Raw genomic sequence first — 15,972 nt, forward strand, 5'->3', positions numbered from 1 at the left:
GTTCCTCACAGCAAAGAATGAAACCCATTGCAGGATTTGTGATGCCAGTGAGGTGGATAAAAACCATCCCAAGGGAAAGCAGCAGTGTTGGGGACATCCCTTCAGTCTCTTACATTGCTCAGAACTGGGGAGGATGTGGCAGAAAGAAGGAACAGTGTCACTTCACCCAGACCATGCATAGGCCCTCCCTCAGTCAGCTTGCAAGGGCTGGAGCCAAGTAAGACAAAAACACCCCCCCAAAAAAAAAGCTTTGTGGGTAATAAAAGTGAAACATGAGTCACAAATAAATCCCTGAGTGATGGGCCTTTTTAACTTTGCCAGACAAGCTTTCTTTACTCTAGCAGTTGGTAAGGGCTGGTGATGTATCTGAGCACGATTAATTGATGTGATCCTCTCATGTCCATGTTACCAGGGCTGAATCCCACCCTTCAAATGTCTGCCTGACATTTTTCTCTGCAGTAATTGGTCTTTGTTCTGTTTTGTTGGTGTTTCCTGGTTATGCAGGGCCAATTTGAGCCCCAAATCTCAGCCTGGGAAAGCATTGCTCTGAACTTGCTGTGCCTTGGGAGCCCTCAAATACTGTGCTGGGTTTGTAATGGAACAGCTGCAGACAAAGAGACGCAGCAGGAGCAACTCTAAATGCACAATTGCTGACCTTGTGTTGCTCCTGCATTAGTCCCCAAGTGTCCTGAAGGAGACCCCACTGAGTTATTTCACCTCCACAGCTTCCTCCTTCATGGAGCCACTAAAGGAGGAGTAGAGCAAAGCACAGGGTCACTCCATGAACCATGGAGTGGCTCTCCTAGTGGTGCCCGGCTGGTGATGGATACTGAGTGAGGCTGTGGCTGCTCTGCACTCCTAAATCCAGAAACAACACAAACAGGAGCTTCCATGCAGCTAAAGGGCAGCTGACCTTCTTGGCCACTGCTTCCCCAGGACCACTGAGTCCCCTGGAGAAATGAAAGGATGGAGAGCCCTGGGAGCCATTGCTAGGCAGCTAAATAGCAGCTGACCTTCTTGGCCACTGCCTCCATGTGGACCACTGAATCCCCTGGAGAAGTGAAGGGATGGAGAGCTCTGGGAGTCATTCCTGGGCAACAGGTACCAGCAACTCCCTGCTGTTGTGGCTCCTTCACAGGTAGGAGCTGGTATCCTGCAGATGTTGTCTCAGCAAGCTGTGTTATTTTGCTCCCTTCCTTTTTCCATGTGGGAGGGAAGCCCTTTGTACTTCACTGTCCTAGGAGGTCATGAGCCATCAGCCCATCAGGGATACCTCTCTAGAGGTGTTTGTGGGCTGCATTTAAGAGTCCCAAAGTGGCTGTCCCCTGGATTGTTAGCTTGGGTAACAAACCCCTGGCAGAGCCATGGTTGAGCCCCTGCCAACATCTCTGCTGAGTACACTCACTGCCTTGGGAACGTGAGCTGGGTACAGCTCTGCCTTTGCAGGCTTAACTCACTTGCCCCATTCCATTGTAGACAGACACTGTCCCTGTCCCAAGGAGGGGTTAATCCAATTCAGACATCATTTTCTTCAAAGTTTCCCAGTTTGCATCTGGAGTAGGTTTCTGAGCATCACCCCAAACCTGCATCACGTCCTAAATAGTTCTCTAGCTGTTTAGGTGATGACTCTGGTTGCTGAGGGTGCAATTTTCATTGTCTGTGGTGCTGATGGTCTCCTAGAAGTTGTCTCTCTGGCTTGGCTGTCGTGTGAGCTGCAGCTGCTCCCACATTTTGGTGGTTTGCTCCGTGGAGAAGATGATTCCCTTTGGCGTGAGGATGTGCTCATGAAGAACCAGGTCCATTCCAGGGTTTTGCTAACGTGCTTCTCTGAGCCTCCAAGAAGAACATCCTGCAGCTGTTTTAAAAAGTCATGCCTCGTTCTCTGCAGGATTTTCTTCTTGCTTCCAGATCTCTTTTTCCCCCCATCTGCTAAAATGCCAGTTGTTTTCTTTTCTTCATTCCTCAAATCAAAATATTTAGCAGTGGACTTTTCTCCGTGACATCCCACTGCATCCCTTAACTACTGTGGAGTGTTCATCAGTCTCCCTGACATTAACCAGTTCTGCAGGAAAGCAGCACTGCCAAGCAGGCAGGCTCCACTCCTGGACAGTATCTGGTACTGTCAGTGACAGTCCCCCTGTGAGTCTCTCAGGGATGATGCTTTTGCTGGCAGAACTTGAGAAGCTGTTGGAAAATACTTTCCTTGCAAGTTGCTCTTGGGCCCTCATGGTGCTCCTTCTGGCCTCAACATTAACAAAGCTCTATCTGCTTTTCAGAGAAGGGAGTCACCATTTGCTATTCAAGGACTACTCAGTCTCCTCTGCCCCAGCTGCCTGCCACACTGGAGCCTTTCCTTACTTCCACCCTTCCAAGCCACTGGTTTTCTTTTCTCCTTCTGTCTTTCAAACAGTTTCCCCTTCTACTTCCAGCAGCTGCCAAGAAATTTCATGCACTCATCTGCCCTCCAGGCCAGGCAAACAACCAGGGCTCCCCAGAGCCACCAGGAGATGGGTGAGCACAGAGTGGTACTGGAGATGCTTTAATTCATAGAACTAAAAAACTCAGGAGGATTAAGCTCACAGCCAGTTTTAGAAGCCCGCATCCCTGCTGTTCTTCCCACTTCTCCCAGGCTCTGGGGATATCCATGTTCACCCTAAACACTCAGAAATCGTTGCTTTCACCTATCCAGTGTCTGAAACCCCACAGGTGGCTGGTTTGAGTTGGTGACAAATCACAACCCAGCTGGGCATTCCTGGGGAGAGCCAGAAGGAGATTTCCTGGTGGAGGCATCTGGGATGGCTGCTATCCTCACACACATCAAAGGTGTGAATGGCTTTTATCAAGAGGCAGTAACACTAATCCAAAGCCCGCTTTAATGTGTTTGCCACATATTTGAAAGGGAACGGATTTCAGAAATGCTTTCAAGAGTTTTAAAAATTCTTCTGGACCTGTGTCTTAGCGCTCTTTCCACTCTGGAAACCTGATGCTTTTGTTTCTGGGATCCCAGATGTTCTGGATTCATGACTGAGGGAAGACTGAGAACTAAAACTATTTCTAAACCTCTTCTGAAATATGGGCACAAATAGTTTGGCATTTTTTCCTAGCTCTAAACCCCTGTTAAACTCAGGTGTTTGGTTTTTTTTAAACCCAGGCCATGCTTACAGTAAATACCACCTCCTCAGTCAGCAAGAGAGACATCTTCCCATTCAGTTGTCAAAAACCCCTCATTTCCACCTCACTAAGCCTGCAAGACCTTGGCCTTTTGACCTGCTGGGGTGCTTGCCCCTAGTCTGGAGCTTTAGGCCGGTCCTGTTCTGCTGCAAGAAATCGACCTTTAGTGTTTAAAACAGGAGCAAATCCTTGGCAAGATCAGAGGAACTGTAGTCTTTCTCATTTTATTTCTTTTTTTTTTCCTGCAGGAGAGTTTAAACATCGCTGCTTTCATTTGGAAAGGGCGAGTGACTTTCCCATGCCGTAATACCCAGCAAGTGTTGAGAGAATGTGGTTACATAAAACCATATTTTTAATACAACCGACAGACTGTCTTGAGAGCTAAGTGTTTTTTGACAGTTTTTATGCACCTGTTAATTCAAAGCTCTTAACATGTGCCAGTTAAAAAGAGCCAGGCACTAAAACATCCACCCTGTGGCCGGCCAGGGCTCAGCTGCACACCAGAGCACGGGGAATCCATGCAAGGGAGAAACTTGCATGGAAACACAGCCCCAACTGGTACAGAGCTGGTGCAACTCTGAGCTTTGCTTTCCCTGTCCTGCTTGGCCTCAAAGATTCCTGCTTCTGCTTTGGACCTGAAGAACAGCTGACATTTCTTTGGGTTTCTTCTGTCTGCTTTCCTCAGCTATGTCAGGAAGGAAAGATGCCAAACTTCCTGTCAGGGACATGTCCTTAAAAGACAATACTGACAGTACTTCCCCTCTGCTGAATTTGTGCCTCCTTGTTTTCCTAAAGTGGGGTGGTTTTGGTGACCGGGTAGAGCCCAGATGGAAACCTGCTGCACTGTCTCCTCCAGTGTCTGCTCAGGTGTCACCTCCACTCTGTGCTCAGGTGTCTCTTCAGACAGAAAGGAAGTTCTCCTCCTCCTCCTCTCCTCCTCTTCTCTAATATTTTCCTTCCTCTTCACCCCTTCAGTTTTACAAACTTTCAATGTATAGATTTTCTCGGGGTTATTTTAAACCTCTCACAGCCAGGTCTTCCCTCTTCCTTCTGTGATTTTCTCCCCATACTCTTTCTGCTCCCACCACAGCTCCCCAGTTTGAGGGTTTGGGTTAGGTTTAGGTTTAGGTTTAGGTTTAGGTTTAGGTTTAGGTTTAGGTTTAGGTTTAGGTTTAGGTTTAGGTTTAGGTTTAGGTTTAGGTTTAGGTTTAGGTTTAGGATTAGGGTTAGGGTTAGGATCTGGCTCTGCACTCTGTGGATCACCCAATGGCCTCATCCCTGTGGAGCAAGGCTTGAAAACTCAGCACCATCTGACATAAAGCCTCAAAAAAAGCCCAAAAGGCAGATAAAAACAAGCAAGCCTGAGAATTTTAAATACTTGCAGATGCTGGCACGGTCGTTTCTGTGGCAGAAGTGACCAGCTAACTCTAAAATGAGTGGCCACTCATTTTTTGTGCCAGTGACTGTGCATTTGGGAAGGATTTCTGTGTAAGGAAGGGTTAGCATTCCTTCTGTGGACATTTAGTCAAGCTTAATCAAGCCTTCAGCTGATAATTAGAGTGCCTTGAGGAGATGGGACTGTGGCAGCACTGGACCTTCCCTTTATCTCAAGGCCAAGGGGCATGAGGAGAGTCTCTGGTGTTAAGCCCAAAGCTTAACAAAGCAAACATCAATATTCCTTCTCTGCTGAGCTCTCTGCAGGCTGCACTGACAGATTTGGCTCATGGTGAATAACCTGTCAGGACAGAATTGCTGTGCCTGAATGCTGCTCGTGAGCTTGAACTGACAGGAGGGTTCTTCAGGCAGGGAACACAAGGACAATGGATGGGGCTAGGATTCCACCTCAGTAACACTCAGGCTGTTCATTGCAAAATCACCTGGCAGGACAAATCTGCTCCGTGTCAGGTGGGTGCACGCTGCTCTTTGTCTTGAATTAGCTAGAACATGGTACATAATGTTTTTATTGGCTTTACAATGGACACTGACTGCAGGAAGACACATTATACCCCATCTGGCATAAATCCTTGTGACAATTCAGAGGATTAATTGGACCAGGCAGAGTGGTATACACTCCATCAGTGTTTTGCTGCATGGGATCACAACAGTTTTAATCACATCCTGGGTACCCTCAAACAAAATTTTCTGTCTCAGTACTGCCTAGCTGTGCTGGTATGTGTTATTCTTATGATGTTTCCCTGAAAAACATGACTCTGCTCCCGCTGAAAGGTTGCATTACTGTTATTTCTCACTCTGCTACTTCAGCAGCTGCTGTGCATGGACTTGTCCTGTGGCCTGTCTTTTCAGGGTGCACCTTCCAAGCAAGATTAAGGTGTAGCTCGGGTGATCTCCTGTTCTGGAATGACAGAATTGGAAAGGATCTCCAGACATCCTCCAACTCATAGCCACAACCAAGTCCACCCCGTGTGTCCTGAGAGGTAAGTGTCTGATAGTTCCTGCTGTGGTAATCACACATCCTCTGAGCAGAGAGAGACATAGCTCTCACAGGATTTTCCTGGGAAGCTGTGGGAAGCTGTGAGAAAGCTCAGAGAAAGAATTAAAGCAATTATTATCTCAATCTCTGCACCTGGCAGGCAATCTCTGTTTGTCAAACAAGTTTACAAGAAGGAGTTGCCCCTTCTTGACCAATAGGTGAGAGAAGATTCCTAAAGGTCAATCAGGTCTTAGGTCCACCATTGTTTCTATAAGAACTGTGTATTTCTAATAATAAAGTGCCTTTTCATGCCTTCTGAGGATGGAGTCTCAGTCTCACCTTTGTCTGTCTCCAATACCCCTTTAGTGATAGTTCCTGCTTCCTGCAGTGATGGAGAATCTGTCTCTCAGCAGTGGAAGCTGAATGTTGGAACCCAGGACATTGCTCTGGCTGCCCTGGGTGATCCCAGACCCTGGCAAGGGGCTCAGAGACCTTGGCACAGAGTCACAAACACCTGTGCCTTTGATTTTAGCCCATGGAAACAATTACCAACTTTGTGTGAAGAGTTACAAGCCACAAGAGTTTGAGTAGAATGATAGTGAATTTGTCACAGGGTGAAAAAGTAGAATTTTGGGGATTTAGAATGGGGGTTCAAGGGGCAAGATGGAGGAATCTGGGCATGTCCTGTCCTTCTTCTTCTTCTCCTTTTCCTCCATCTTCTGCTGTGATGGTGACACTTCTGGATTGGTTTAGAGTAGAGACAGACTGTCTAACATAGGTGATAGCTATTGGGATGTTATGGTAAATATTGTACATGTAGTTTTTAGTATAGAAAGCCAACACCACCCCAAGGGCAGGGATTGTGCCACAACCCGACCTGCTGGACAGACCTCAGCAGGTCAGAGAAAGAATGGAACAGATCAGAGAAAATAAACAACCTTGAAAAGCAGAGCTGAGGCATCTCCACCACTTCTTCAGTTGTGAGACTGGGAAAAAAACCAAAACTTTCTAACATCTCAGAGATCATCTCAACCACAGAAACCCAAGAGCTGGGTGGAACCCAAGGTCTAACTGGAAACTCCACTGCCACACTTGAACCAGGCTCTCCTTGCCCCGTGAGCTGGTGTTTGAGCAGAATGGTTTTCCTCTTGCCAAGGCCCAGGCCTTTCTCTGTGTCCCCCCCTTACAGCACGTGCACAGCAGGCTCTGCAGCGAGGCGGGGAGTGAAGAATTCGTGGTGGGAAGCATCCCAAACTCCCTCAGATCTGCTGAGATTCCAGCAGCACCCGAGCCATCTGTGACTCATGCCTGTGCTTGTGCATCAGCTCATGGAGAGATCCTCAGAGCAAGCAAGGATCTGATTCCAGGCTCTGATCCCAGGCTCTGATCCCAGGCTCTGATCTCAGGCTCTGATTCCCTGCCTGCTGCCCCAAAACCAGCCCTGGATTCCTGGTGCTTCGTCCTCATGAGGGGACAGGGCCATGATGCAAGATAAGTTCATAAGGAAAGCACGGTGGTTGTTTACTGCTCTGAAACACACTCCGTTTTCAGCTACAGGAAAATCATAAGAGTCATAATCCTTGCTGAGAGCTGAGCTACTTCTCCAAACAAACTGACTCCATTTCCATCTGATTTAAATTTTTGAGAGAGCTGCTCGTGTCCCAAAGCTGAATGATTTTATCACCCCTTCACCAGCCCCAGCATAGGATGACAGGTTTTTTGATTGAACCAGAGAATAACTTTGCAGCAAGATCTCCCAGTTTTCACCCATCGGAGGAGCCCTGATGTTTCCTTAGAATCCCTTTGCCCTTTTGCTGCGAAGATGGGCTGCTCTGAGGGCAGAACTGCTCTCTAGGGATTGAGAGCAAAGGGAGGCTTCAGCAGAGTCTCCAGATCAAGCTTGAAGTAGGATCTTCTTTCCTTAAGCTCAAAGAATATCTGTAATTTTTCATGTTTTTGAAAGTGCGTGTTAACTACACTCAGTTAGAAGAACTTCTCATGGGGCAAAATGTGCAAACCTGAGTTAGGATGCTAAAAGTTAATTACATTGCTCAAAAATGTACAGAGTAAAATCTAAGGGGCCTTTCCTTTGGCGTGCTATTTCTTCTTTAGAGAACTTTCTGAAAACCCCTTTTTTTGGATGGGTGACTGTGCCAAAAAGTGTTTGGCAGGAAGGTAAATTCAATGTATCAGCCAGCAGCGAAGCCCTCAAATGCTGCTGCAGGTCTCCAAATTAATTTCCAGGACAGATGCAATAACTGGTCCACCCTGGACAAAGATTTTCCTCTGCACAGCCACGTGCAGCAATGAAAGCAGCAATCTGCACTGATATTTCTGCCCAAGAACAGATCAGTTGCAGGCTTCGCTTCTCCTCGATTAAAGCACCTCCGAGTCCAAACTGGGCAGCTCGGTTCCCTGGAATGCGGCTGGTCCTGAGCATCCTGGGCTGGAATTCCTCCCTGTCAGCCATAGAGGGAGCCGTGATGAGAGGCTGGGATGTGGAAGGAACCTCAGCTCAACGGGAATTGCCCGTTTGGAAGGGAATTGTGCAGTTCTTGCAGCGAGGAGAGCCAGGCTGATCTGATCTGATCTGATCTGATCTGATCTGATCTGATCTGATCTGATCTGATCTGCTCCTCGGGGCTTCTGGCCAGCGTGTTCTGGGGTGAACAACAGCGACCTGCATGGATAAAGGATGCTTTGTGCCAGATTCAGATACCTGAAGGGGAGGGGAGCAGGGAACGAAGCAATTCTGTTTGTTTTGAACCAAAACAGTCTCAAAAAAAAAAAAAAAAAAAAAGAAATTGAGGGAAAAAATTATATATATTTATATATATATATATATATAAAATAAACGAGAAATCTTGAGTCAACTTAGGACATGGTGTTTGATCCGAAACACAATGTTCCATTTTAGAGTTGAATTTAATTTTTTCCCCTAAAGTCGGGTTTTTCAATAAAACCTCCAAAAGGCTCATTTCAGAAACACCTACGTGAAGTCAACCCCTTTGCTTTGAAAACGCTTTGGAATGAAATGTTTTGAAGTTTAAAAAAGAGCCTCCTGTATTAGGCTTGTTGGTTTTGTTTGGTTTTTTGGGAAAGAGTGCTTGTCAAATTCAGCCCAATTTCGTGAGCGGTTTATATCCCTCCAAAATTAAACTCTGGTCAAAATTCCAGTTTGCTGCACAAATTCACCCACTGTACCTATGGATCCACCCAGGGCAAAAGGGAGCCTGTGATTCAACCTGGAGCTGCTGGAACCAGGGAGGAGAACCCAGGGCTTTGCACAAAGGGAACGATTCAGCTCTCTGCAATCAAACCCCAGCTCCTGCTTCCTTTCCAAGGGCATCTGGAGTCCCCTGGCTCCGCGTGGCCAAAATTCCCATTGTCTCCATGAGCAGTTAAAACACGACACGAAGAAAACACCAGGTTGAGAAAGGAGAGGAGCACAGGAAGAAATGGCTTTGACCCATCTTATTTATCTGCTTCCAAGAAAAAAAAAAAAAAAAAAAAACGAGTGTGAGACGTGGAAGTTTATTTCCAGGCACTTTGTAATGATTTGGATGATCCAGTGAAACAAATGAGAGCAGCCAGGAGAGTGCTCTGCTCCGAAAGGGCAGGGAAATATTTGCCAATGCAGCAGCTCTGCAAATGTGTGAGGCTGTTAAGCTCCTAATCCCATGTCTTATTTTTATGAATTTTCACACTAGTGGGATATAATGAACGTTGAACCCAAAGACATTAATTACTCGGGTCCTTTTTTTTGAGAGGAATTTCGATGGAGTGTAACGTTCTAAATTACAAGGTGTGAAATAAACTCTACAAAACTTACAGCTTTAGTGGAGGAACTCCAAAATCAAATAAAAATGCAAAACCGCTGATGAAGTCCAATTTACTGTAAAATGCCCTGGATCATGGTGTTCCAGTAATTTTTTTTTTCATCCCTACATACTTTGGTTAAAATAATTTATATCCGCTGCAGTGTTTATGTACCTTAAGCTTTATTTATTAAAGGATATGTATATTACAAGCCCAGTTTTAATGAGACATGCTGAAATCTGTAAGGTACAGTGCAACTTTTGTTCTAATCAGCACTAAATCTCTTCTCTTTACTTTTGCTGTGTTGAAAATATTCATGTTGGACGGAAAGGGCCGTGCGTGTATATAAATTTCAGAAATGTATAAATATATATGCAAAGTAATAAGCAAAATTTATTTCTTTTTTTTTTTCCTATCATCAGGGCAAATACTTCATCATTGTTCAGTCTGAGCACTTAAAATCATGGATGGATTTTATCCTTTTTCATAGAACGGGACAATTACTTCTTTTCTGAGGCAAATTATGTATTTGCCAGAGGCTGTGCTTTAGGTTGGCTGAAAATGTTTGGGAATTCACATCAGCTTGAGGAACTGTTTTGGCAAAGGAATAAAAAGAAATCCAAGGGTTTTGGCTTTGTTTTCTAATGAAAAGTTTTCAGATTTCATTCTGAACCAACACCCTTAAACTAAGGTCAGCATGAACCAAAAAAAACTTGGGAAACTGAGAAACTTCTTTAAATTCTGAATTAAATGGGGCCTTAGAGATGTTCCTTGGGCGAGTTGATTTGAAAGTTTCTTCCTGTGTCTTTGTTCTTGCAGGGAAACAGAAAATATTTTTGCTCACATAGATGAATTTGAAAACTGCAATGTTTATGGCTGTTTCAGTGAGGCATTAGCAGTAAGTTTGAAAAGTATATTCAGTTTAAGGAACTTAAACTTGAGCATATTTTCAAGACATTGTAGAAAGCTTGTCTTTTATTGACACCTCAGGATGAGATAAAAGGTATTTAAGTGCTTAACTTTTACTGGTAGCTCTCAAATATGGATATGAAGCACGTCATGCAAGTGTCCCATGCAGTCCCTAAACCACTACTGAAAATGGTACAATGGTTCCTAAATCCCTTTAAATGTAGTAAATGGTACCATGGGCAGGAAAGTGACTCTCTTTCCATAAAAAACAGCCTTTGATGAAAAGGAAAAAGTCCATTTTGCCAATTTTTGTTGTAATTTAATGTAAGAAGGAAACAGAAAAATCTTTAAAAATTCCTGTCACAAAGAGGGCAAACCCTTTTCTGTTTTAAGAGATGTGACAAACAGAAAATTTCTGGTAAAACCCAGCCTGGCTCAACTTTTGCCCAAATATCTATGTTTCAGAGGAAACCTGTAAAATACAGAAGGTTTCAGGTCTGATGAGCCTGATTTCCTCACCTTGCTTCCCTCTTCAGAACAGAGAACCACATCATTTTCTAATGAACCTGAAGTTCCCAGCAAAGCCAAGTGAAATCTGGGAGCAGAGGGGGCAGGCTTCAGTCTGCCTGTCCCGTGGAAAATGTTTGCTTTAGAAATGAATGCATTTCTCAGAAGTGAACCCCCAAGCCCAGAAATGGCTGAGCAAGGAATTTAAAGGGAGAAACGCTGGGAATCAGGGAGCAGAGTAATAAAGTACAGGTTTGTTCTGTAACAAATTCCAGCACTTGCAAGACTCTTTTAGACATATGGGAGTCCATTTAGGAGGAAAATTGGTTGCAGCCGCTGACTCAGGACCTGTTGGAATCAGTGGAAACATTTCCATTGTCTTCTGTCCTGAAGAAATGGTGTTTCTGTCCTTCCTTCCATCCCTGGCCTGTGCTCACTCTCTGGGCCATATGGATTTCATCTCCCTCAAAGACATGTAAGAGAAGAGGGTTTGGCTGTTTAACAGCACCGTGGAGCTGTGTGGACAGGAATGGCTGATTTCTCCTTGATTTGCTACAAATCAGGTAAGCAGCACCTTCAGAGGAGTCACCTGGTGCATCTGGCTCTCGTATCCCAGAGCTGAGTGTGGCTTTAATCACACCAGCACGTTAATTGTGCCCCTCAAGACGAGCTCAGAGGAGTCAGGGTCTGTCTTTCTGCAACCATCTGATCCCTGGATTCTGACCATAATTGCCAGGCTGTCCCTGGGAAAGAGCACTGGGTAATTGCTTATCTGGATAGTGCCTCCCTTCAGCTGTTTCAGACTTTTCCAGGGTCAAACCCAAAGCTGCCTGCAGGGAATGAGGGAACCAAGCCCATCAAGGATTGATCTTAAAGGATCAGAAATGGGGGCACACAAGGGGATGGATGCTCCCGAGCACTCCCTGTTCTCACAGGGGTCACCTCCACACATTCTGGGGATCCCTCTCTGCTCCTACCACCGAGGCCAGGACAAGGCCCCATGGAAGAGCAAGAAACGTTCAAGTATTTCAGCCTCTTGAAGAAAACGGATATTTTCAGACCAGAGCTGGGCTTGAGGGAGTGCATGAGAACAGATGGGTCAGTTCTCCCCCACTGCCACCTCAGACCCTCTGTGTGGCCCAGACAGGTCCCTTCCCTTCTCTTCCCTGCCCTCATTCCCTTTGGTTCCCTCTGCCTTTCCCTTCTGGTGCTCCATGTAGGGTAAGAAGTGCCTTGCCAGAGGTGCCTGTCTCCTGTTTGTAGTGACAAGCCCAGTGTCACTGCAAACCCCAGCTCCAGCCAAAGTGGATGTGCCGCCACAGAAACCTTCCCTGAAACCAGTTCTGGTATCAGCTGGCTCTGCTCTCCTCCTCTCACCGCAGAACTGTGACTTTCGTGGCAATCTTCTCTGGGTATTTTGGACAATGAATGTGTTTCTTGCCATGTAATTAAATTATCCACTTGAGAAAGAAAAAGATGTGGTTTTGTTCCCATTACAAAAACAAACAAACAAGGACTGATATTTATTACAGGCCGAGGCTACTCAACAAGTGTTTTCTGGAACTCTAATAAATTGCTGAAGAAAGTTTACAGCTGAGCCCTAAAGATGGTTTAGTTTTCCAAGGGGCTGGGATGTATTTATTTCCCATTTTCTTAACCCACAGTATGGTGAACAGCTTAACGTGCTCCTTCCAGGGTTCAGATGGTGTCAACCCAAACCCCTGCTCTTCACCCCGAAACAGTTAACCACTTTTTAATTAGAACCACACCAATTATTCATTTGCAAGTTTCACATTTATTTTTCCCCGTTTGCTCAGCCTGCTATTTGGTTTTGCTCCCACTTGGTTAAAACAGCTTCCAAAAATTTTTTTAAAAAATAAATTAAAAAAAAATATTAAAAAATAAACTAAAACCTCCAGCCACACACCAAACCCAAACAACAGAAGTAGCCAGCAAGGAGCCTTTCAGCCAAAGTGAGGATCCTGTCCTGTTGTGTTGCCCATGCAAGCAGCAGCCCAACAGTTCAGCAGCCAGGGACTCTCACCCTGCCACAGTTTAAACCCTCTCCTCCCTTCAGGCACATCATTTGTGCCCAGAGATGAGTGTGGACAGATGTGGGAGCAAAGCTCTTAAACGCAAGTTGGTTGTTAAGCACGTGCTTAAGTATTTGGCTGGATTAGCAAACTGGTTTTGAAGGGTTTGCGTTCAGAGAGAGCCCCCAAAACATTAGAAAGTTGATTTTTATTTTTTTTTTTTTCAGTTCATTACTGGGCCTGCCAATGACATCATTCGTTTGCAAGATGAGAAAAAGTGTTTAAACGAGATTAAAAAAAAAAAATTAAACAAGACGCAATTTTAATGGCCACTTACAAAGGAGATTTATGGACGTGCATAAAGCTGCTTTCCATGGGAGAAGGACTAAGCTTTTAACAGTTACCTTCCTTTGGATTTTTTTTTTTCCCTCTTGCAATATAATACCCACAAATATTTGTGAGTTGTGACTGTGCTCTGAAGGGTTAGTCCTCTTCCAGAAAGGGGGGTGGAGGGAGAAAAGAGTGGTGCCAATTTGTCTGCCCAGACTCTGATTATGGGAGGTGGTGGAGGTTTTTTTTTTCCTTTCCTGCAGGGGAGAGAAGCTGGTGGGACATTTTCTCTCTCCAGGGTTAGGGATATCTGATACCCAGCCCAAGAGCAGTCCAGCAGACTGAACTTTCATCTCCAGCAGCAAGAGATTTAAAATAAAAAAAAACCCAACCAAACTTTGTGGATAAACGTCTTAGTTCAATTTGCAGGAGATCTTGGACTTTCTGCTGGGGAAATTAGGGCCACTTGAAGGTCTGATTGTAAGGAGCAGAGTGTGTACATGAAGAAAGGGAGAGAGAGAGGGATCACTTGGAGGAAGGAGGTGGTTTCAATACATCTATTTATTTATTTGTGTGCCCTGGGCCCTGCCCTCCTCCCTCCTATCCTGCTATCCAATGACCCTCGGTGCTGATTAAAGTTCCCGGGTGACCTCTGAGTGCTTTTGTTCCCCTGCCTGGTAATAAAACCCCGGTTAAACGGCTGGCTTATCCAAACCCAGGCTCCTTACCCAGCCAGCTCTGGAGCCAGCTCCAGTCTGAGCCCTTGGGAACAGCAGCTTAGCCCTCCTTCAGCCCGGCCAGCCCCGGCAGTGGCTGCAGCTCCTGGTGGCTGTCCAGTGCCACCAGGTCGCTGTCACAGGGGAATAGGAACTCTGGAAGGGGCACAGCCTGGTTTCTTACCAGGCAGGTCAATCCACTGAAGCCTCCAAGGTGCTGGAGGAATAAACATCACCCACTGCAGGACTGAGCCCTGTGCTCACGCAGCTCACAGCCACTGCAACAAATCTGTGCTGAGGAGCTGTTTGTGCTGGTACCTGGTGGAATCCACCACGATGGGTTGTCTTGAGAGGCCACAGTGTGTGACATCTGTCCCCTGCAGCCCTGTGGTGCCAGCTCTGGGGCCTGAGGCAGGGCTGCCAGCCCCATGGCATCCCTGGCAAGTGCAGAGCCAAGGGAGGGAAGAGCTGAACTCAATTCACATCCACAACCAGCCAGGCTGGGATCAGGACACTCCTCACAGCTCCTCTCCCACTTGGTGGAGAGATGATGGGAAAAAGAACCAGAGAAGCAGCTCTTGCTTTTCTGGTGCTGGAACAATAAACACAGGCACCATCCACTGCAGGACTGTGCCCTGTGCTCACGCAGCTCACAGCCACTGCAACAAAACAGTGCCGAGGTAGGGAGGTGTTTGTGCTGACATTTGTGTGGTTTCCTGGTGGAACCCACGGTGATGGATTGTCTTGAGAGGCCACAGTGTGTGACATCTGTCCCCTGCAGCCCTGTGGTGCCAGCCCCATGGCATCCCTGGCAAGTGCAGAGCCAAGGGAGGGGAGAGCTGAACTCAATTCACATCCACAACCAGCCAGGCTGGGATCAGGACACTCCTCACAGCCCCTCTCCCACTTGGTGGAGAGATGATGGGAAAAGGAACCAGAAAAACAGTTCTTGCCACTGGCAGCTGGTGGATGTGCCTGTCATCCCTGCTGAAAGCTGGGTGACAGCTGTGGCAGCTCTGCCTTGCAATCTAAAAACTGGGACTAGTGCAGACAAACTGATAAACAAATTTCCACTCTCTCAGCCCCCTCCTCCACTTGTTTTATAAATGACAAGGCAAGGGAAAGGCTCCAGCCCAGGCTGTCCTGGGACACCTCCCTTATTACACCTGGTGCACAGTAAAAAAAAAGAAAAAATGTAAGTGCATGGCCTTGCCCCAGCATCCACATGGGCTGGAGCGTGTGCGCAAGTGTTCTCCTGCCTCAGGTTTTAAATCTTGTACAGTGTCAGTGCTGTGATATTCCTAAATAAGTTCCCAGAGCCAAGTCTTTATCACCCCCATGAACCAGTAACAAGGCACCTTGCTCTGACTGGAGATGTGATAGCACTTCCAGGAATGATTGTGTGTGCTGTGAACTCAGCCTCTGGTTCAAAATATTGTACAGAGGAATAATAAATCTCAGTACTAAATTGCTGCCCCATTTAAGCTTTGATTAGACTCTGATGGTCTGTTCACCCTGGAGCTGCTGGTATTAATCTGCATGCTAAACCCTAATTATAAACTGCTCATGGCGTTTCCAGATGACATCAAGATGTTTGGGATTAAAAGAAACCCTGATGTTGAGTTTACAGCTTGGAAGGACTGTAGACTACCTGATCCCCACAGATGTAATAACACACCTCAGTGTGGGGAGGGAAGAAAAGAGGGAGGTGTGTAGCAGGAGGTTGTGGGGCACAGGTCTGGCTGCACACCCCAATATGAGCACAGACCCCCAAAATCTCCCCAAAATCTGTAAAGGGATGTGAGATGCACACAGGTGTCCCTGCAGGTTGTCCCTGTGCCCAGTTCCAGGCAGATCTCACCCACCCAGCCCTGGCTGCACACCCCAATATGAGCACAGACCCCCAAAATCTGTAAAGGGCAAGGTTGGAGGGCATTCAGCATGTCTGCAAATACCTGAGTGCCCTGCAAGGAGCAGGAATAGATGGTGTGTGCATTCTGCTCAGGCTTCCTGCACTCTGGCTGTCAGCTCCTGTTCCTCACTGCCCCCCTGCATT

Source organism: Melospiza melodia, chromosome 11 (assembly GCF_035770615.1).
Source record: "Melospiza melodia melodia isolate bMelMel2 chromosome 11, bMelMel2.pri, whole genome shotgun sequence".
NCBI classification, from domain to species: domain Eukaryota; kingdom Metazoa; phylum Chordata; class Aves; order Passeriformes; family Passerellidae; genus Melospiza; species Melospiza melodia.